The sequence below is a fragment of the Asparagus officinalis genome, chromosome 4 (assembly GCF_001876935.1).
Source record: "Asparagus officinalis chromosome 4, Aspof.V1, whole genome shotgun sequence".
Lineage (NCBI taxonomy): Eukaryota > Viridiplantae > Streptophyta > Magnoliopsida > Asparagales > Asparagaceae > Asparagus > Asparagus officinalis.
In genome coordinates, this window is record NC_033797.1 from 61020128 (window position 1) to 61041250 (window position 21123).

Below are 21123 nucleotides of genomic sequence, written 5' to 3' on the forward strand. Positions count from 1 at the left end.
TATACTTCTGCCGTATCTGTGGTCGGGTTTGCCGCCAAAAGGTCACAAATCGCCTGTCCTTTTATCGACTTCTGCTGCTTGAAGTGCAAATCGTATTGGGACAAGAGAAGGGCCCACTTCGCTAGCCGCCAATTCATAGAGGCCGGTTGCGTCATAAACACCCGTACTGGATTAACGTTGGAGATAACGTAGATCGTCTGTCCCACTAAGTAATGCCGCATCTTTTGCACTGCAAACACCAACGCGAGACATTCTTTCTCAATCATCGGATATCGAGACTCAGCGCCCACCAAAGTCCGACTTAAATAATAAACTGCCTGTTCGTGACCATTATCATCGTCTTGTGCTAACAAAGCACTTATCGAATGGTTCATCGCCTTGATGTAAATCAAGAACGGTTTACCTGATTTTGGTGCAACGAGAACAGGAGGATTTGTCAGATATGTCTTGATATCCTCGAGTGCCTTTTGGCAGGCGTCGTCCCAAATAAATGATACACCCTTCTTGTTTAGCTTAGAGAAAGGTTGACACTTCCCAGAGAGATTTGAGATGAATCGCCTGATGTAAGCTAAACGCCCTTGCAATCCTCTGAGTTCTCTCAGATTCCTCGGGGGCTGCAATTCATGTATCGCCTTCACCTTATCAGGATCGATATGTATACCCTTAGTGGTGACGACGAACCCAAGAAATTTTCCGCTGGACATTCCAAGGAATGATTTAGTGGGGTTCATCTTCAATTGATGACTCCTCATGAGATCGAACATCGTCTTCAAATCCTTGATGTGATCTTCTTTGTTGCGGCTTTTCACAACCAAATCATCAACGTAGCATTCGACTGTTTTCCTGAGATGTTCTTGGAAAATCTTAGTCATCGCTCGCTGGTATGTGGCACCGGCATTCTTCAGACCGAAAGGCATCACCGTATAGCAGAAGACGCCGAGGGGTGTTCTAAACGCTGTATGCTTCTCGTCATCCGGGTGCATCTTGATTTGGTTATACCCCGAAAAGCCGTCCATGAAGGACATCCTCTCGAATCCACATGTATTGTCGATAATGACATCCGTGATTGGGAGAGGAAAATCGTCTTTTGGACATGCTTCATTCAGGTTCCTGAAGTCGATGCAAATCCTGATTTTGCCATTCTTCTTCATGACGGGAACGATGTTGGCTAACCAGTCTGGATGTTGTTCTTCTCGGATAAATCCCGAATCGATCAACTTCTTAACCTCTGCCTCAATGGCTTCCATAATCTGCGGACGAAACCGTCTTTGCTGTTGTTTGACAGGTTTGGCATCCGGCTTGATGTCAAGGCGGTGCATTGCCACATTAGGGTCGAGTCCTGGCATATCTTCGTAGTTCCAGGCGAAGACATCAATGTATTCTCTGATCAGGGCAATTAATTCCTCCTTCTCATCTGGAGGAAGACTACCGCTGATGAATATGGGCTTTGGATTGGCCTCATTGCCCATATTAATTTGGACTACTTCATCTTCGGTTGGTGGTTCTCTCTGTTCGAACCTATCACCGTACTGCATGTTTAGGTGATGAACCCATGGGTCTTCCCACGTTGGCATTTGATCGTCATCCTCCAACGTAGATGGATCAGCTGTAGTCATGTTTGACATTAAGGTTTTGAACATTTCTCCCAAACTTGTGTCGGAATCCTCAGCTGAAGAATCTGGCAAGTACCCATCCTTAGCTTTGTTAGCAATTTGATCGATAATTTGCCAACCACATTCGTCATCTGATGAGACATAGCCTAAGCCTCTCTTGTGACGGTAATAGTCATCGGGTTTTCCTTTTGGTACGTATGCCGCTTTGACTGGGATACGGGATCCTCGATCGAAGTATAAACCTTCTCCGAGTGTAAAATCGTATCCCTGCTTTTCCATGAGCTTGCGCGCTTCCGGACTATATTTAGACAAATGCTGACCAGGTTTGTCATCATCTTCATCTTCACTTAGGAAATGATCTGGCAACGGAAGATTTTCTCCTTTACCATAAATCACTTCCTTTTGTCCCCCTACCTTGGCAGGAATAATTCGGGTTGTTCCGAAAGAATGCTGGAGACTTCTCTTCGTTACATAGGATGATCGGAGCGGCATACATAAATCTGGGTTATCATATAATCCCTTTATCGCATCATTAAGAGACAAGGAGTACTCTAAATCATGATTTATTTCAATATCAGCAAGTTGCCAGTTACAACCGCCATCTGACGATTGTTCATCGTCAAGATTGATTACAAAGGGTACAATGTCATTTAAAACAAAACCGCCATTGTAATCGAATCCGGCCTCGGAATCAGCTTCTTCTCCGCTGTCCGTGCCTTGGATCGATGGTTCCGTGTCAGATTCGTTACCATAAAGGAGAGAATCAGTGAAGTAATTCTCATACCCTTTGAATGGTTGCTTATCTGCGACCACCGTCCTGACCCTTCCATCAGTGTCGACATATTTCAGACACTGATGTAAGGTGGAGGGAACTATAACATTACTATGGATCCAAGGCCGACCCAATAGTAAATTATAGGATGTCTCAGCATCTATCACGTAACACGTGACCTCCGTCTTCAGATCGCCCATTTGGCATTTTATTCGGATCTTCCCCAAAGGCCTTGACCCGCTGGTGTTGAATCCGTAAATGACCGTGCCTGTAGACGCCAATTTGCTGACTGGAATGCCAAGGCTATGCATTAGGCGAAGCGGCATAATGCTCACAGCGGAGCCCGGATCTACTTGGATTCGGTTGACCTCGCTGGAGCCAATGTACCCGACAAAATACAAGGGCCGATCATGGTTTGAATTCTTCGTCTGCATGTCTTCTTTGGTGAAGGTGATGCAGGGAATGTTCTTAGCTGCCACATTGCACTGTTGAGCTAACAGTTCTAGTTCCTCAGGCACCGGTTTGATCCGAGTGAGGAATGCTTCTGAATTGGCCAAGGCCTCTTGCAACGCTTCTCTAGTTTCTTTAGACAGCCGCAGCAACTCATATAGCGTTATCCGCGCTGGAATATTAGCTAGCTGAGCCATGATATCGAAGGCGCGTGGAGTTTTTGAACTCTCCGGTTTATCCTTTCCAATCGGACGACTGAAACGAGATTGCTTCGGATTTTGAACCTCCTCGGGCCTCTTTTCTTTATGTTTATCTACCCGGTTTAGGAACCGTAATCACCCCCAGCTCTGTGAGAGTCTTGGCTGGTCCCCGTTTTGTCACCCCCTGCTCAGCTAATTGATCACCAGGAGATGGATATTTGAAGTGATACTCATTTCCACTCCGGGTCGCGAAGACTTCCTGTTCTTCGTCGGAAAGCGGGAAAGTGGGGATTCTTTCGTCATCTTCCCCTGGGATAGCAGAGACTCCATAACAAGACTTCCCTTTCCCTTTGGACTTCTCCTTGGATGACAATCCGGCCCATTGTTCATCTTCAATCAGGTCGGGGTGCACCCAGAGGATCTCACCGTTTGGGGCTGTGTATGGGACAAGTCCTTTTTGGCGTTGTCCGTGCGGGTCGTCATTCACCGTCTTCATCCCGACTTTGGTAACGCGTTTTGGCTCGAACCAAGTTGTAGGCACCGATCCAAAACTGATTGATACCACGTTTGCCCCTACATTCTTGGCTGGTTTCGGGGTTATGACCCCTACATCGATTAATGCCTGGATCTTGTCCTTGAGGTGGTAGCATGATCTCGTAGGGTGGTGGACCGCTCTGTGGTACGCGTAGTACTTTGGATCCGTCACCTTCGGGATTGCTGTTGTGACGCTTGATTAGCACCACCAGCAGCTGCAGGTGCCTTGCCCTTACCACGAGAGGCGAAGTTTGAGTCCAGCGGATTAACCGTCGGTTGGTTCCTCTCGGCCTTCTTCCTTCTAAGGAATCGCTCAGCCTGCTCCCCTCGGACCTTCAGATCCTTCCACATTTTGGACGGTGCTGTCCCCATTGCTTCCAACACGTCCAGTGCGAGGTTGTTCTGGCAAGTCTGGAGAATGAATTCCTCGGTGATCGGGTCCCGGCAATTCATCGCTTTGTTCCGGAACCTTTTGACGAAGGTGTCGACTAACTCCCCGTCCTTCTGCTTCTCATCGAGCAATGATCCGATAGATATCTCGGTGTCGTCGTCGAAGAAGTTAGCGAGGAATTTTGTCTCCATGTCGTCCTAGCTATTTACGCTTCCTGGCTTGAGGCGGCGATACCAATCGAAGGCGGCTCCGCGAAGAGTGCCGACGAATGACCGCACCATCAGAGGCTCATTGCCGGAAATAATACCCAGGTGCGATTTGAAATAAATCAAATGCTGAGTGGGGGAACCCTTCCCATCGAACGGCGTGAAGTTGATTAGATTGAACTTCGCCGGATATGGGATCGATTCCCACTCTCTTGGGTATGGACAGGGAATGCCTGTTTTCTTCGTCTCTTGAGCGGAGATCAATGTGTTGATTTTGCTCTCGAGGTTTTTGATCTTCAAGTCTTCACTTGTATCTTCGTTGGCATCCTCGTTACCACCCCCTGCATTGACGGGAGGGTTATTGGCATTGTGAGCTTCATCCCTATCCGTGTGCTCCTCTTCCTGAACAACCTGGTTACGGTGGCTTGGTTCACCTCGCTGGTTCGTCAGTGCCTGAATTTGTTGCTCATGCATCTCTCTCATAGTCTGCATGGCCATCTGCATCTCGAACCTAAAGCTTTCCTGTTGTTTGGCTATGGCATCTTCGAGCATCTTGGCCACTTGTTCCGCGCTTATCATCAGTGACTCGCGGGGTTCCCCCTCACTGGACACTGTATTATCTGATGCGACTGCGGAGCAGGTATCCGACTCTTCACCTTCTGAAGGTACTCTTGTCCGAACCCTACCATAAGTTCCTCGTGCGATTGCTCCAGACTGCAGACGGGTTAGACGCCGGGATGCTTTCAGAATCGACTCGAAATCATCCCGTGCCGATGTCTCCTTGCTGGTCATGTTGGCAGTTACCCTTGAACGTTCACCATCTTCGACCATTGTTCTTCTTCTTCGGAAACGCCTAGTCCTTGGCTTTGGCGCTTCCATGCTGAGTCTTTGGAACACGGAAACTCTTTCGGGAAACATTTTGGTGCAGTCGCACTCAGATAATACCGCCCGAATGAGTTTTGAGCAAGGACATTGAGTCTCTAATCTTTGAGGGCTCCTCTTTCTGGATTTGCTCGTACCTACAGCACGATAGTACAGCTTGTCCGTCTAAAAGTCGGAGCAACCTATCGCGTGTTGGCATGATCTCCCAGGTATAACGTCATCATCATCAGACAACAACGTTTCCTTCTGAGAATGAATTTCCTTCTTTGAGCTCTCCAGAGTCACACGCCTCGAAACACGCCTTTGTGGGTATGAATCTTCAGCGGGCTCCTGCACTTCGATGCGCAAAGTTGTGCGATTGGGTGCCACGATTTTCTCCAAATGTTGAGGGTTGCGGCAACCCCCAGCATGTTGAATTGTTTGGGACTTCTTCATTGGCCCCAACCGTTCTTGAACTGGAGCTTTGCCTCGTTCTTTGGGAAGTAGACCGAGGCGCTCCAAAACTGGCTTCCTCCTTCGGGATGATTCTGCATGATCTCCCGGAGTGGCCATAGGTGCAGTTGTTGTTCCTTGGTCTGAACCGCCGCTTCAGACTTCGGCCTCCAAACCATACGAGTTGACGGCAGTTTCTTGACCACCTCTTTCTGTAACTTCCGACGGGCTTCTTCGGCTTTGGCCCGTACTTGTGCCGATAATGCACGGCGTTTGCAAATACGCTCCTCCAGCGTCGTACGGTTCCGTTTGACCCGGACCCACTCCATCGTTGATGGCTTGGAGGAACTACTCTTCACTTGATGTTGAGGCTGTTTGCCTCGTTTGTTCTTCAGATCCGCATTGTAGCGGACCCCGTCAACGGACTCCATGGCCTTGGCGAATTGCTTCGCGAGGCGTTGACGCTGCCTCTGGCGAGCTCTCTTAGAGAGAGTCACCACGCCTTCGACGACGGACTTGACCTGCTTAGAGGCCGGTGTGACTTTACCCGACGCAACTTCGGCGTCGATCGGGGTGAGGTTGTCGTTGGTGACTTCAACTTCCTCGCACCAACGGACTTTTCTCCTGGAGGAGAACTTCTGGAATTTCTTGGACTTATGGGGGGAGGTTGATCCGGACAAGGACACGTACTCCTCGTACTTCTGCTGGTCGAACTCATACTCGACCTCCTCCACGACCGGGATCGAGATCCGCGGCTGCGACGCTCCGATCTCGGCAGCGAGATCGGTGGCTCCCACTGTGGTCGCCAGATTGTTCGCGGGAAAAATCGTTGCTTTCTTCATTGATTCTATTGCTATCTTGAATAACAGTTTTTCGGTTACAAAAGATCCGATCTTTTTTAGATCCAGTTACAATGAAAATCAAAAAAAATAAAGAAAATTACAACTCTTTCTCTTTTGTCGAACAGATCGCGAGCTCCTGTTTTGCGGTCGCTCGCTTTGGTGGGTTGTTTGCCTGCGCCGGGGTTGTTTGCCATGGACCACCGCGAGATCTAGATCCGAGCAGATCTACGCAGTATAACGGGTATTATTTCACCAAGGAAATAATAGCCGGAGGGATTATTTCACCAAGGAAACAATCGCTCGAATCTCGGGATCAAAGACCAAGCTTTGATCCGGAGTGTAACAACGTAGATCTGAGATCTCGATCCCCTCGAACTCCTACCTTTTGTGATGCGGGTGCTCGCCAAGAATCAGATCTGAATGTCCAAGTCTTCAAGCCTTCAAAAAACTCCAAGATGAGGTCTGCCACCTCAGGGTGGCTCGGCCTTGGCCGAGCCAACTTGAGGTGGCTCGGTTTCGGCCGAGCCCCTCCGGGTTTTGCGTCCGTCGTTCGGTTGTTTCGGTTCTTGTATCCGCTTCGTCCGTGATTCGGTTATGCGGTTGATTGGTCTGTAATCGATTCGTTGACTTGATTCCTGATTTGGCAATAAATCTGATTCTGAGCTTGATTCCAAAACTGATCGTGACTCGATCGCGATTCATCCCAGTTCGCCTGTGGCATTGCTCTGAACCCCGATTGGTTCTGAATCCTGATTTGGAAGTCTGGATCCCGATTAGGCAGTAAATCGGCTTTGGTGTCTGAGTTCGAATCCGTTATATGGTTGGATGACTCGTTGACTCCCTGAACCGTTGGTTTGATTCCGCATGCGAGTGGATTCATTCCGTCGTTCACATGCGGTTCGTCAGCTTCGTAGCCTTGTTAATCCGCTTCGTTGCGTGTCACTTGGCTTCGGTGTTGTGGACTGACGTTCGTGCTTAGATACGTCGCCCGATGGTTCATTAGTTCGTGTTGAGCCGTGTTAAGGGACCTATAAGCAATTTTATATGCCTACAATTGACACCTCTATTCTCATACTATCATGAGAATCATCTATCCTCAAGCTCCCATGAGGATCGCTAAGTTCCGAAGAGAAGATACACCAGTATCATGCTTTGATTCTTCGTTCTTCCGACTCGCTTCATGCTCCATCCTGTGCTCCGCCGTATCGTTTCATACCACTATTCTCAAGATATCATGAGAATCACCTATCCTTAAGCTCCCATGAGGATCACTAAGCTCCCGAAGCAGAGAACAAGATACACATGTATCAATCGCACAAGCATACAAACTTTGTCAAAGAAGAGTTAAAATACACAGAGAGAAGGAGCTAGTGGGTAAAACCATAATTTTATTAATGGGAAACCACTACAAGGGCCAAGCTACACAAGTTAAGGAAATTCAGTAGTTTTACGAATTTCCTCAACGAATTTATTCAAAAACTCTTGGTGCTCCAATTCAACTTCTACCTTTGCCTGCTTACGCAACTCATCATCAGAAAATACTTTCACATTGCTTACAGCATTTTCTAGCTTTCCTAAATCATTAAGCTCAGTCTGAAGCGATGTTTGATGTTCTGCCTGCTTGGCTGCTAATGTTTGTCACACTTCCATTGCACCCTTCAACTCATTCTCTGCTTCTGGCAGCTTAACTTAGATGTCAGCAAGCATGACTTTATGAGATTCAACTAAGAGTTGTTGGTTACGTTCAACATCATCAACCTTTTTGTCCTCACTGGATAACTTTTCGCTGACCCCCTCGAGCTTTTTGACCCTCTGTTTCTTCTCAAGTACTTAGCGTTCAAGCTCAAACAGAGAATTATCCCTTTGCCTTAAGTACTGCATAGCGCGTTCTTCAGCTAGAGGGAAGAGAGACTGATTGTGATGATCCTACCACTTTTTGAAAAGGTCTTTAACCTTTGCCAAATGCACCCAATATGGCAACACAGCCATACTGTTAGTCAGATTCTGCATCAGATGCATAAGAGGTTCTAGCACCACTTTAATCCCAGCAAAGTCCCCATCATAATCCAATACTTGAGTAGGGCATTCCTTTAAAATGGCGAGAAAATTCTTCTGAACCATTGACACCCCAAATTCTTTTTCCAAATCGAAAGAGGAAGAGGGTGTAGCGTTAGAAGGCACCACTTCCGATTGGCCAGCAGACGAAGCCGTCACTTCTGTAGAAACCGACGACAGGGTGAACATAGTGGTTGCTGCAATGGTTACAAGAGCAGCAACGATAGTGGCAGGAGTAGCAGCAAACACGGTTAACACTGGGGCTGGAATTTCCGTTGAGGCGATAGAACTGGTTAGCATAACACTTGTAGCTATGCCGACCTCAATTTTGGAAACTACATCCAAAGCAACTTCGGTTTTAATAGTTGTGTCGAGAATAACAGCTGCATCCACGGCTACTCCAGTTTCAATAGCCATGCTTGGAGCGACCTTAATTTCGATAGGAATCGCAGCTTCAACAGAAACAACTAAAAAGGACATTCAGCTCCATTAGCGCAATGGAAATCTAAAAAAAACGAACAAATGTGAAATTGTCTTACCAGGAGCAACAGGAGTATCCTTAGTGTAGGATCTGAAATAGATACACTAGAACACTAGAAGAGGGGTGCATAGTATTCTTTTAAAATATATGCAAAGTAGATTATAAATTGCAAAGAAAAATAGCAATCTTAGAAATTCACAATCACAAACACAAAGTTTTATACTGGTTCCACCAACCCGGTGTACATCCAGTCCCCAAGCAAATCCCGCTTGAGATTTCCACTATAATTTTGAAACCTTACAAAATCAAAAGCAAACCTGACCAATTTGTAAGACCATGCAAATTGCAACACCAATTGACAAGACCATGCCAATTGCCACCCAATCTCTAAACCAAGAGATCAACCCTCTCAAACCCGAGAGAAATCCTTTTTGAAGCAAGAACACAATTGATCCTATAAGCCTTGAATGTGTAGTGAAGTGCTGCAGTGGCTTAGGATTCTTTTAACTCTCTGAATATTGCCTATACAATCTCTAAGAATGATTGAAACCAAGGCAATATCAGAAACTCTCTTTTTCTAAACACTTAGCATGAAAATCTGGAAAATTAGAGAGTGAATATGCACAAAATGTTTGATCTTGCAAGTGCAAAACTTGGTTGTTGTTTTCTGATGTTTAAACCTATTTATAGCCTCTGAAATGACATAATTTTAAACCCAATTAACGTCCACAAAACGGCTATAAACAGTCACTTATTTTAAACCTGAAATCTGGAAAAACTGCTTTTGTAGTCGACTACAAGTCATAGTAGTCGACTACACTGAGTCTAAACAGACTCTGTGAAGTCAGAAAATTGATCAGTAGTCGACTACAAGGCATATTAGTCGACTACACTGTAAACTCAGATTCTGGAATTTTTCTGTTTAGTATTTTGACTATAACTTTCTCATCCGATATCGGAATGAGGTGATTTAAGATTTGTTGGAAAGCTCTTGAAGAGACCTACAACTTTGGTCTTTTGAGTTTTTCCAGATTCTAATTTCTAAGGGGTGTAAATGAAATGTTTTAAGACTCACTTAATATCTATAAACTCTAATGGCTAACATAGGGGATTTCTATTGTTAACCAACACACTAAGCATGTGTTAGTGTGTTCTAACACTATGTGTGTGCATGTGTGTGAGTGATCAAGGCTTGTACAAATTTCTAAGCAAAGAAAATATAAAATTACATTTTGACAATAAAGTATATCTTCTTCTTTGCTTCATTTTGCCTTGAACTCATCTATGTCTTGAGTATCTCTTTGAATATAATTGTTGATATAGCTCTGATACTGCAAAACAAATGTTAGCACATAATACACACAACATATAATATTTGTTATCATCAAAACAAACTAATCTTGGGGTCAAGATTCCTAACATTCTCCCCCTTTTTGATGATGACAAATATATGTTATTAAGATATAAAAATTTTAATCCCCCTGCATGAAATCATTAAATAAAATCTTTTACTCCCCCTGCATCAAAGCATTAGTAAAAAATTTAAAATTAAAATTTTCTATATAACTCCCCCTTTGTCATTAGCAAAAAGAAATAAACATAATTCTAATTAAAAATTTCTTTTCTTGGGTACCTTAATAAAAATATCAAGCACTTTGGTACCCTTTTATATTATATCATTAGGATTAGCCCTTAGGAATCCAAATCCACTTGGAATTTGGTTTCCATTTGTTAACATAAGTGTAATTCTTTGAATTGCAAACTTCATAAATATAAGATGAAATATAATAATTCCTATCATGAATATTCAAATTCTTAGGAATCCATATATACTTATTTTGTTTAGCATGAATATTCTTATTATTATTCTTCAAAACATAATCATTCTTTATAAAATACTTAGGAACAAATCCAATGCCAAAATGATTGTTTGAAGATTTTTGAAATGAGAGCAAATTATTCAAATTCTCTTTACTTTTATTGAATTTACTAACATTCAAACATATATCATCATATTTTAATTTAATAGAAGAAATATCTTTATCTAAAATATTAATACGGATTTTTAAATCATTGCATTCTGATTTTAGATAAACATTCTCATTAGTCAAAATATGATTTTCTTTAAGCAAGGATTTATTTTCCTCTTTCAATTCAATTACTTGAGAATTAGAAATAGTAGAAGAATTAAAATCAGAAATTTCTTCAAGTAATCTTTTATTTTTACCTTTAGAATTAAAATCAGAAATTTCTTCAAGTAATCTTTTATTTTCACCTTTAAGAAAATTATGTGAAGCCTTTAATCTCAAAAATGTTTCATATAATTCATTGAAAGCATCTAATAATTCTTCATTATTGCATACCTCATCTTCTTGTGCCATGAAGCACATGTGAGTGGATTCCTCTTTTTGTTCTTTCATTTTGAATGACTCAAACCTGTGCACAAGAACAGATATTTTAGATTCTTTAACTTTATTTGTACCTTCATGAGTTACCTCAAGTGTATGCCAAATATCGTATGCAGATGTGGCCGTTGACACCCTATTGAACTCATTCTTGTCAAGTGCACAAAATAATGCATTCATTGCTTTTGAATCCAAATTTGCATTATTTCTTTGAGAAGTAGTCCATTCTGCAAAAGGAGTTGTTGGCTTCTCATATTTTGTTTCCACGACGTTCCAAAGTTCGTAGCCAATTGATTGAAGGTAAATCTTCATTCGGTACTTCCAATAGTTGTAGTTCGTGCCATCGAATAGAGGTGGTCGCTGTGTGGAATATCCCTCTTTGAATTGTGATGTATTTGTTGATGTCATATTTCACCTTGCTCTAATACCAAATGTAGGATCTGAAATAGATACACTAAAACACTAGAAGATGGGTGAATAGTGTTCTTTTAAAATATATGCAAAGTAGATTATAAATTGCAAAGAAAAATAGCAATCTTAGAAATTCACAATCACAAACACAAAGTTTTATACTGGTTCCACCAATCCGGTGTACATCCAGTCCCCAAGCAAATCCCGCTTGAGATTTCCACTATGATTTTGAAACCTTACAAAATCAAAAGCAAACCTGACCAATTTGCAAGACCATGCAAATTGCAACACCAATTGACAAGACCATGCCAATTGCCACCCAATCTCTAAACCAAGAGATCAACCCTCTCAAACCCGAGAGAAATCCTTTTTGAAGCAAGAACACAATTGATCCTATAAGCCTTGAATGTGTAGTGAAGTGCTGCAGTGGCTTAGGATTCTTTTAACTCTCTGAATATTGCCTATACAATCTCTAAGAATGATTGAAACCAAGGCAATATCAGAAACTCTCTTTTTCTAAACACTTAGCATGAAAATCTGGAAAATTAGAGAGTGAATATGCACAAAATGTTTGATCTTGCAAGTGCAAAACTTAGTTGTTGTTTTCTGATGTTTAAACCTATTTATAGCCTCTGAAATGACATAATTTTAAACCCAATTAACGTCCACAAAACGGCTATAAACAGTCACTTATTTAAAACCTGAAATCTGAAAAAACTATATCTGTAATCGACTACAAGTCATAGTAGTCGACTACACTGAGTCTAAACAGACTCTGTGAAGTCAGAAAATTGATCAGTAGTCGACTACAAGGCATATTAGTCGACTACACTGTAAACTCAGATTCTGGAATTTTTCTGTTTAGTATTTTGACTATAACTTTCTCATCCGATATCGGAATGAGGTGATTTAAGATTTGTTGGAAAGCTCTTGAAGAGACCTACAACTTTGGTCTTTTGAGTTTTTCCAGATTCTAATTTCTAAGGGGTGTAAATGAAATGTTTTAAGACTCACTTAATATCTATAAACTCTAATGGCTAACATAGGGGATTTCTATTGTTAACCAACACACTAAGCATGTGTTAGTGTGTTCTAACACTATGTGTGTGCATGTGTGTGAGTGATCAAGGCTTGTACAAATTTCTAAGCAAAGAAAATATAAAATTACATTTTGACAATAAAGTATATCTTCTTGTTTGCTTTATTTTGCCTTGAACTCATCTATGTCTTTAGTATCTCTTTGAATATAATTATTGATATAGCTCTAATACTGCAAAACAAATGTTAGCACATAATACACATCTCTTTGAATATAATTATTGATATAGCTCTAATACTGCAAAACAAATGTTAGCACATAATACACACAACATATAATATTTGTTATCATCAAAACAAACTAATCTTGGGGTCAAGATTCCTAACACTTAGCACTCACACTTGGTTCAGAGCATGATCCTACACGGACTCAAGATAGAGGAACGCTATCTTTAGACTCTGACTCCGTGTCAACTCTAATTTGTTCTATAGGAGGGGAAATCACCAATGGAGCTTCTCGCATTTGCTTCTTTGCAAGATGTTTGAACTTTCGCATCAGCCCCAGCTCCTTGAACTTCTCCCCCACTTACCTTGAAGCTCCAGCTCCTTCAATTCATTCTGCAGAAGGAATGTCAGAAGTTAAAAAAAATGACAATTTGAAGCTTAAGATAAGCTGAGATTGGCATACCAGTGGGTCCCATGGCTGAGTCAGGTTCCCCAAACGCAGTTTCGGTGGATTGTTGAGAGAAGCCTTTTGTAGCAAAACTAACAGGTGGGGGTATACTCTCAGAAGTCTCAGGCTGAAAGTGCTCAAGTTGCTCATCAGCATGAGTAGGATCCCCGAATTCACTAAAAGTAGCTCCGGTTCTGAAAGCCTCGCCCTCTCCAGCAGCGACAGGCATATGACTCCTGTATTCATCGATACGAGGAGATCTCTAAAGTGTGTTCTCGTCTAGAGCCACATCCACCTCTTCCTGAGTTTCATGAGGACTGGAAAGTTGGGATTCTTCCATTCCAACATTTTCTTCGGCATGTAGGAACTCTTTGAGTCTCGGCATGCGACTCTTTTTAGAAGTATCCCCGAACCTATAGCGACGTTGAATGATTCGTAGTCCTGATGAGTTAACATTGAAATTTAAGATCGTCGTATTCACCATGCAATGCCACTTGCAATAAGCAAGTGTTGTCCGAAGTAGAGGATTCTGTTGTGGGAGTGAGAAACGAGCGCTTGTACCTCCAGCAATGGTCCAAAACCGAGCCCTCACTCCATCAACTAGACTACAACCCTCATCTTGTAATTGAGTGTTGGGGTTGACGATGTACAACTGGTCGTAACCAAATTGGCGAGCGAAGCAACAAGACAAATATGGCTCTAACACACACACGGGGCCGAAATGATAAATGTGGTACCCTGGGCGAATACTCATGAGCCACATGAAGCAGCCAAGTGACAAGGTAGTATAACCCTAACCGTTTGAATCATCCGCCACAACCTGGCCATAGCTGATCCCGGGAAAATGAGGAAAACACCGGTTGAACTCAAAATTCATATAGTCTCTGAGCGCATGTCTCATCATTGCCATATAGTGCTTACTCCAATCAGAGTTTTCCAACCTCTGAATGAAAGGAGTAACCTGGTCTTCTACACGAGCGAAAGGTGCGCCCATAAGTGTGGGGCAATGCATAACAAACCATGCCATAAAATAAGCGTAGGACAATTCCACCCTTGGGTTCTCAACAACATGGCAAAAAGTGTAACATAAATGCCGCAGTCCCCAATGGATACAGGCGATCATGGCAGGGAGGAGGGCATATGAACGGCCGCATGCCAAACAAACGGCTGGGAATACCACTTCCCTATGCAAAGAATCAAAACTGCTGGAGGGAACAATGGTGTGCTTTAACCAAAGCATTAAATATCCTGCCAACACAGGCTTAGATGAAATGGGTTCTCCACTTTGGTGAAAGAAGCTTTCAAACTTAGTGCCCATGGCATACCGGTGTTCGTCTGAAGACGTTACGTAAGCCTTGGGAGGGTGAGCAAATATACAGCGTACTAGTTCACCCGCCTCGCAAGGACCGAATGACACTATGGGGTACTTCTTTCGATCCAAGTTCTTAAAGAAATAATGCGCCCAAATGTTATGGCTGATGGATTTTTCACCCTTCTTGTCGGCATGTCCCTCTATCTCTAAACAAATATGATAATGGCACATTACCTCCCAAAAAGTTTCGACCACTTGGGGGTAGGCCTTCTCCAAATCAACCAGCTCCTTATACCCAGGAATATATTCCTCATAAGGATATCTCCTATATGACAGCCCCGAGACTTCAACCATTTCGTGAAGGGGAATTCCTAACTCCCCGTCCAGAATGAAGAAAGTACATGTGTCAGGATTATACAGCTCCAACACGCTGAAGAATTGATGAGAGTTGTTCCGCAACCCAAGCTGGGTTGCCCTAATAGGCGCACAGAGGCCAAATTTCTATAGGTCATCCTGATTCTTCTACAAAATGTATTCAGTGACTCGAGGCCACCATTGTATAGGACTCCAACGAGACCAACCGGAAGTCCTAAAATCTTTAGTGGGAAATTGCCCCTTTGCTTTGAAGAAGGCATGCCCAAAAGTGTTGGCTTCTTCAGCTATTTCACCAATGGGTAATTCTCTTTGAAATAGTCCTGGGTGCAATCCGGTCACGTAGTGACCACAACTATCTATCTTGGCACCACTTCTAGAGAAAAAACCACATGTAACTCCATCTTGTGCAGGGGTTAAGTCCCAATCCATTTTCCTTAGGACAGAAGCCGCTTTGAGGGCAGTAAGAGAGCAGTCACGTTCCATAAGAGGCAAGAACATACGTTGTCCGTTCATGGTCCTAAACCATCGATAAGTTTCAAATTCTAATAAGTCGGGATCCTCTGAAGAGTCTCCAAATAGGAAAATAAGCTTCAAGATGTGGTCACGATTGACTGATTCTAGAGAAGCATTCATGATTAAATGCCTAAGCGTGGAGCTCGAAGCATTAGAAAGAAGTTCAAGCTCTCCTTGTTCTCGATCTCTAAACACGAGGATACTTACAAGGGCGGAATAACACGGATGATATTACATTGCCTGAGCACCATCTGAACCGAGATCACCACGTAGAGGAATTAGAACAGAAGGGTACACGACTGTTAGACCCTAGAGGGGGAGGCAGGGGGGTGTGTGATTAGGGTCTTATGCTAATCTAATCCGATTTTATGCCAATTAAAACAAATTAATAAGTTATCCTAGCAAGTATGAAATACAACAAGATATGTGAGCTAGGATAAGCAATATGAACAATGAGATATATCCTATATGATAAAAATATATGCAAGGATATATAAACTAATACAATGGTGAAATAAATATAAACAAGATAAGAGTGATAGTGTAAATAAACAATGCAAGCACACAATATGATCACGGAGTTTGGACCTTCCGTCCTACGTCTCTGCTCCCCACTCCTGGGGAGAAATCCACTATCACAATCGGGTTTTCTACGCTTACTCGAACAATGTTTACACCACACAATACAGTTTTCTAGTTTACCGAAAACTCTACAACTAACACACTCTTGTAATCCTACTCTACACTCTCTCAAGTGTTGAACTAGACGTGTCTCCCTTAAGTCTCGGATACAACATCTCCCTAGGTTCATCAACCGATGCCACTCCACTTGGGACGATCCCTGACTCTCGCCACACACTTCTCTCGGTGTACAAGTGTATTACAAAGTGAATCTCACAATAAGCACAATACAAAGTGTTTGTTGTTCTCTAATATGGATGAGAACACAATGAAAGCTCACACTTAATTGTACAACTACTCACCACCCAAATATTACTATGATATAAAATATATCAGTAGCTCAAAGTGGCGTGTGTGTGTAAACAATGAGTGTAAATAAAATCTAAACTCAATATACAAACTAGCTTCTAAAGCAATGGAAATCCAAACAGAATATTGCAAATGTGTAAAGCTAAGATAAGGAGTTTTAGATAAATGCCTTTCTTTGAAAACAAGATGGAAGATGGATTAAGATGAATGCTCAAATCAATCTGTAGATCGATGCCTCCTCACTGTGCTAAAACTATTTTCCCCAAAACAAAAACGTCTTTTAAACAACACTAAACAAACTTAAACCCTTGTTAACTCTTTGTTTAAAAACTTCTTTGGATGCCAAGGAGAACTGAGATCATGGGTATTTATAGCCTCCAAAACCTCAGCCAACAAACTCCAAACAAAGACCAAAGCCCACAGAATCGAAATCAGATTCTGTATAAAAAATAGCCGTTGGATGTGAACGGGCTGTCGACCCGCGATCAACTTTCGAAACTTGGAAATTTCCCATAAACTTGGCGGCTCCGAGCGTGTGCGCGGTCAACCATGAGGAATTTTCGAGCGACAGTCAACCATACGGTCGACCAGGTGAAAGTTGCGTTGTTGGCTCCGCAGGTTAAAAACAAAGGTGCGGTCGACCGTGGCGGTCGACCGTAAACTAACATATGAGAAAACATGTTTGAAAGTTGATTTTCTGATTTTAAAACCCTGTTTAAAAATATCAAATAAATTCCAAAAAATATAAAACTTTGGGGGAATGATTGTAAACATGATAATAAACATGCTACAAAGACTAGTTTTCAAAAAGGACCTCCCAAATAAAAAGTATCATTATTTTACAAAATAGTCCAAAACATGAAAATGTAAACATATGAATTTTGACATTTTGGCTAAACCATGTTTTGAAACAATACAAAATGATTTTGTAGACTTGAAGAAAGATGTAAACTATTGTTATGAAGTCTATAAACAATGAATATAGTATTTTATCAAAATACACATATAATACACTAAAACATGATTTCATAAAACTAAATAAAATTGATAAATTGATATTGATAAAATCATATATATGCATGTAAGTATGAAACAAAAATATGTTTTCTAATTATATTTAATTGTTTCATAGTAAAACTTAAAAACTATCAAAACAAAACATATATGTATATATATAACTATATATATACATGGAAACCAATAAATGTGTGTGTGTGTGTATTATATTGAGCTTAAGGTACTAACACACATAATATAAACTCCTAAACTAAATTACCCAAGCTTGATTGATCTTCGATGTAGCTCAACTTGGTACACTTGCGGATGAAGCTTGAACTTGAATCTTTAACTTTGAATTACGTAGGCTTCACTCCACAATTCCGCCAACCTCCATTGGATATGATCGTGAATGCGCAATTCCATCCATCTTCCAACATATTGTTTGTCTATAATTAATACAAAAACACAAATACTAGACAAATAACATTAGAAGTAAATTATTTGTAAATCATCAACAAAACAAGAAGGTCAACAATCTCCCCCTTTTTGATGATGACAAATAATTTACAAAAAGGATATATGCATGAAAGTAAATGAATATACAATATTATAATTATCATGCATATAAACAAAAGAATATACTCACAATATTTTCCCCCCTTTGACAACATCAAAAAGGGGACAAAAGGATGAAGAGAGCGAGGGCTCCCCCTATCAATAAGCATGAGTGAGTATAACACATAGAAAGATATAGGGATTGCTCCCCCTATCAAAATGCCTCATGAATGTATGAAATAAATGCTAAGGCATACATATATGAGAAAGCATAGATTAAAAACATGCTAAACATAACTCACATACAAAAAAGATAATGAGAACACATATAAATATGTTAATATGAAAGAAGTGTCTCATTACATAATTTTTAAAACATAGTGTATAAAAATAGATTTATAAAATCAAAAGATAGAACATGAGAATCATGCAAAAAGTTTTCAAATGAAAACAAATTAATTAATGAAATCATAAATCAATATTTAAGTTCAAAAACAATGTTTGATCAAAAAAGAAAATTTTCTTTGTAAAACTTGATCAAACCACATAAAGAATACATTATAAAGCATATTTGAAATTTGAATCATCTATTTGTGCTTATATAATAAATTTAAAAGAACAAATCAAAGCAAAATTTTCATAGTTCAAAAGTAACATACAAGAACTATGAACTATGGATTTAAAAAAAATTATTTTTAAAAGTATAAAACCAAACCATCATTGATTTTCAAAAATCAAGAGAGGCAACTATATCTAGCTCTTGAGCTAGTAACAACCCATATAAAGATTATTAGTACCCGGTAAACAAGATTTGGGAATAAACACCCAATAAATCCGGGGGGTATATAACTATAAACCTCTCATCAAAACAAAACCAATAATCATGAAAACAAAAGAATTTGATCAATAAAAAAATTGTTTTCATGTTCAAAAGTTTAAAGTATAGTTTTTCAAAACTAAGAAAAAAAAAAAAACACTAAAATTCTTGGTTTAAATTCAAATTTGTTTTGGTACCCAAGTATTCTTGGTACCAAAAGGTTTAGGGCATGACGCCTATCATTTAATCTCAAAGCCCTAGGGTTATGAATTCGTTTGGGCACATGTGGTGCACTAACACGGTCAAAGTAATAATCACTCAAATGATCCTTCTGATTGCAATTTATGCAATGAAAGAGATCCATTTGTTTTTATGGACCATTAGCTCGTGCACGGAAAATATTTGCAAACATAGATGATCTTTTAGGATTATTTTGCAAATGTGAAACATTATCAAAACAAAACTTTCCTAAGTGGCCATATCTACCATGAACATCACATTTAAAAATATGTGGTCTACTAGAAACATTTTACAAATAAGATTTTCTTTTTAAATCAAAACAATATTCGGCCAAATGACCAAAACGACTACAAAGATCACAATGATACACATGAGCATGCTTATGATGAACGATAGGTGCATGTGTGTGTACATGTGATGAAGAGACTTGATGAGATGCACAAGGAGCACTGACATTTTTATATTTGTGTGCATCATAGCAAAATTTAGCTAAATGGCCTTTACGACCACAAATGGAGCACTTGTAAACTTTGCTATACAAGTGTGCATAGTGTGTAGGTGATTTATAAGTTATAGCACTAGATTTAGCACACTTGTCCATAAGTTTCTTATGATTATCAATGTATATGTTAAAAGTTGAATCTAAGCATGATATACGTTTTTTCACAAGATTCAATTTATTATTGGCCACAACATTTCTAATTATATTTAATTGTTTCATAGTAAAACTTGAAAACTATCAAACCAAAACATATATGTATATATATAACTATATATATACATGGAAACCAATAAATGTGTGTGTGTATATTATATTGAGCTTAAGGTACTAACACACATAATATAAACTCCTAAACTAAATTATCCAAGCTTGATTGATCTTCGATGTAGCTCAACTTGGTACACTTGGGGATGAAGCTTGAACTTGAATCTTTAACTTTGAATTGCGTAGGCTTCACTCCACAATTCCGCCAACCTCCATTGGATATGATCGTGAATGCGTAATTCCATCTATCCTCTAACATGTTGTTTGTCTATAATTAATACAAAAACATAAACACTAGACAAACAACATTAGAAGTAAATTGTTTGTAAATTATCATCAAAACAAGAAGGCCAATAACGACTATAAAAGGGACAAATAGAATTAGTCCAAAAGATTCAGTCGGGATGAAAATACTCCAAAAAGATTGTGCTACGCCCAAATGATGACATAAAGGTCATTTCATAAACAAACTTCGTCTGATTGATGAACCTCGTTAAAACAGATGAACCTCATCAGGCAGATGAACCTTGTTAGGAAGACGAACCTCGTCTGATTGATGAACATCGTCAAAACAGATGAACCTCATCAGACAAACAAAACTCGTCAGGCAGACGAACCTTGTCTGATTGACGAACTTCGTCAAAATAGATGAACCTCGTCAGACAGGCAAAACTCATCAGGCAGATGAGTCTTGTCCAATAGACGAACCTGTCAAGCAAACAACCCTCGTCAGAAAGACGGGATTCATCAAACAGACGAAAATTTGTCTAAGACATCATCTTTTGGATGAGTTTTCAGAAAGAAAAATTGTTCATCTCTGTCAAGAAACCCAAACCTGAAATAGGAAGAGCTTAATTGTTTTGAAATGAAAAATCTTGCGTTCAGATTCATTACCTAGAAAAGTAGGCGGAACGATGGGTTCATTAGAAGAACTAGCAACTTTCTTGTCCTTGCCCTTGCCAACAATGGTTTTAGGGGTCATTGATCTTGATGAAAAGCTTGAAGTCTTCAAGAAAAGAAAAAAAATGGAGAATTGAAAACCTGGAAGATGAAAGCTTTGACGACACAAGAAATTTTAAGGAGAGGAAAGGACTCTCCAGATCACCATGCCCTATATATAAAGGTGATAAAAGATTGAATCGACGATCGAGATTTATGGCCAAAATCAACG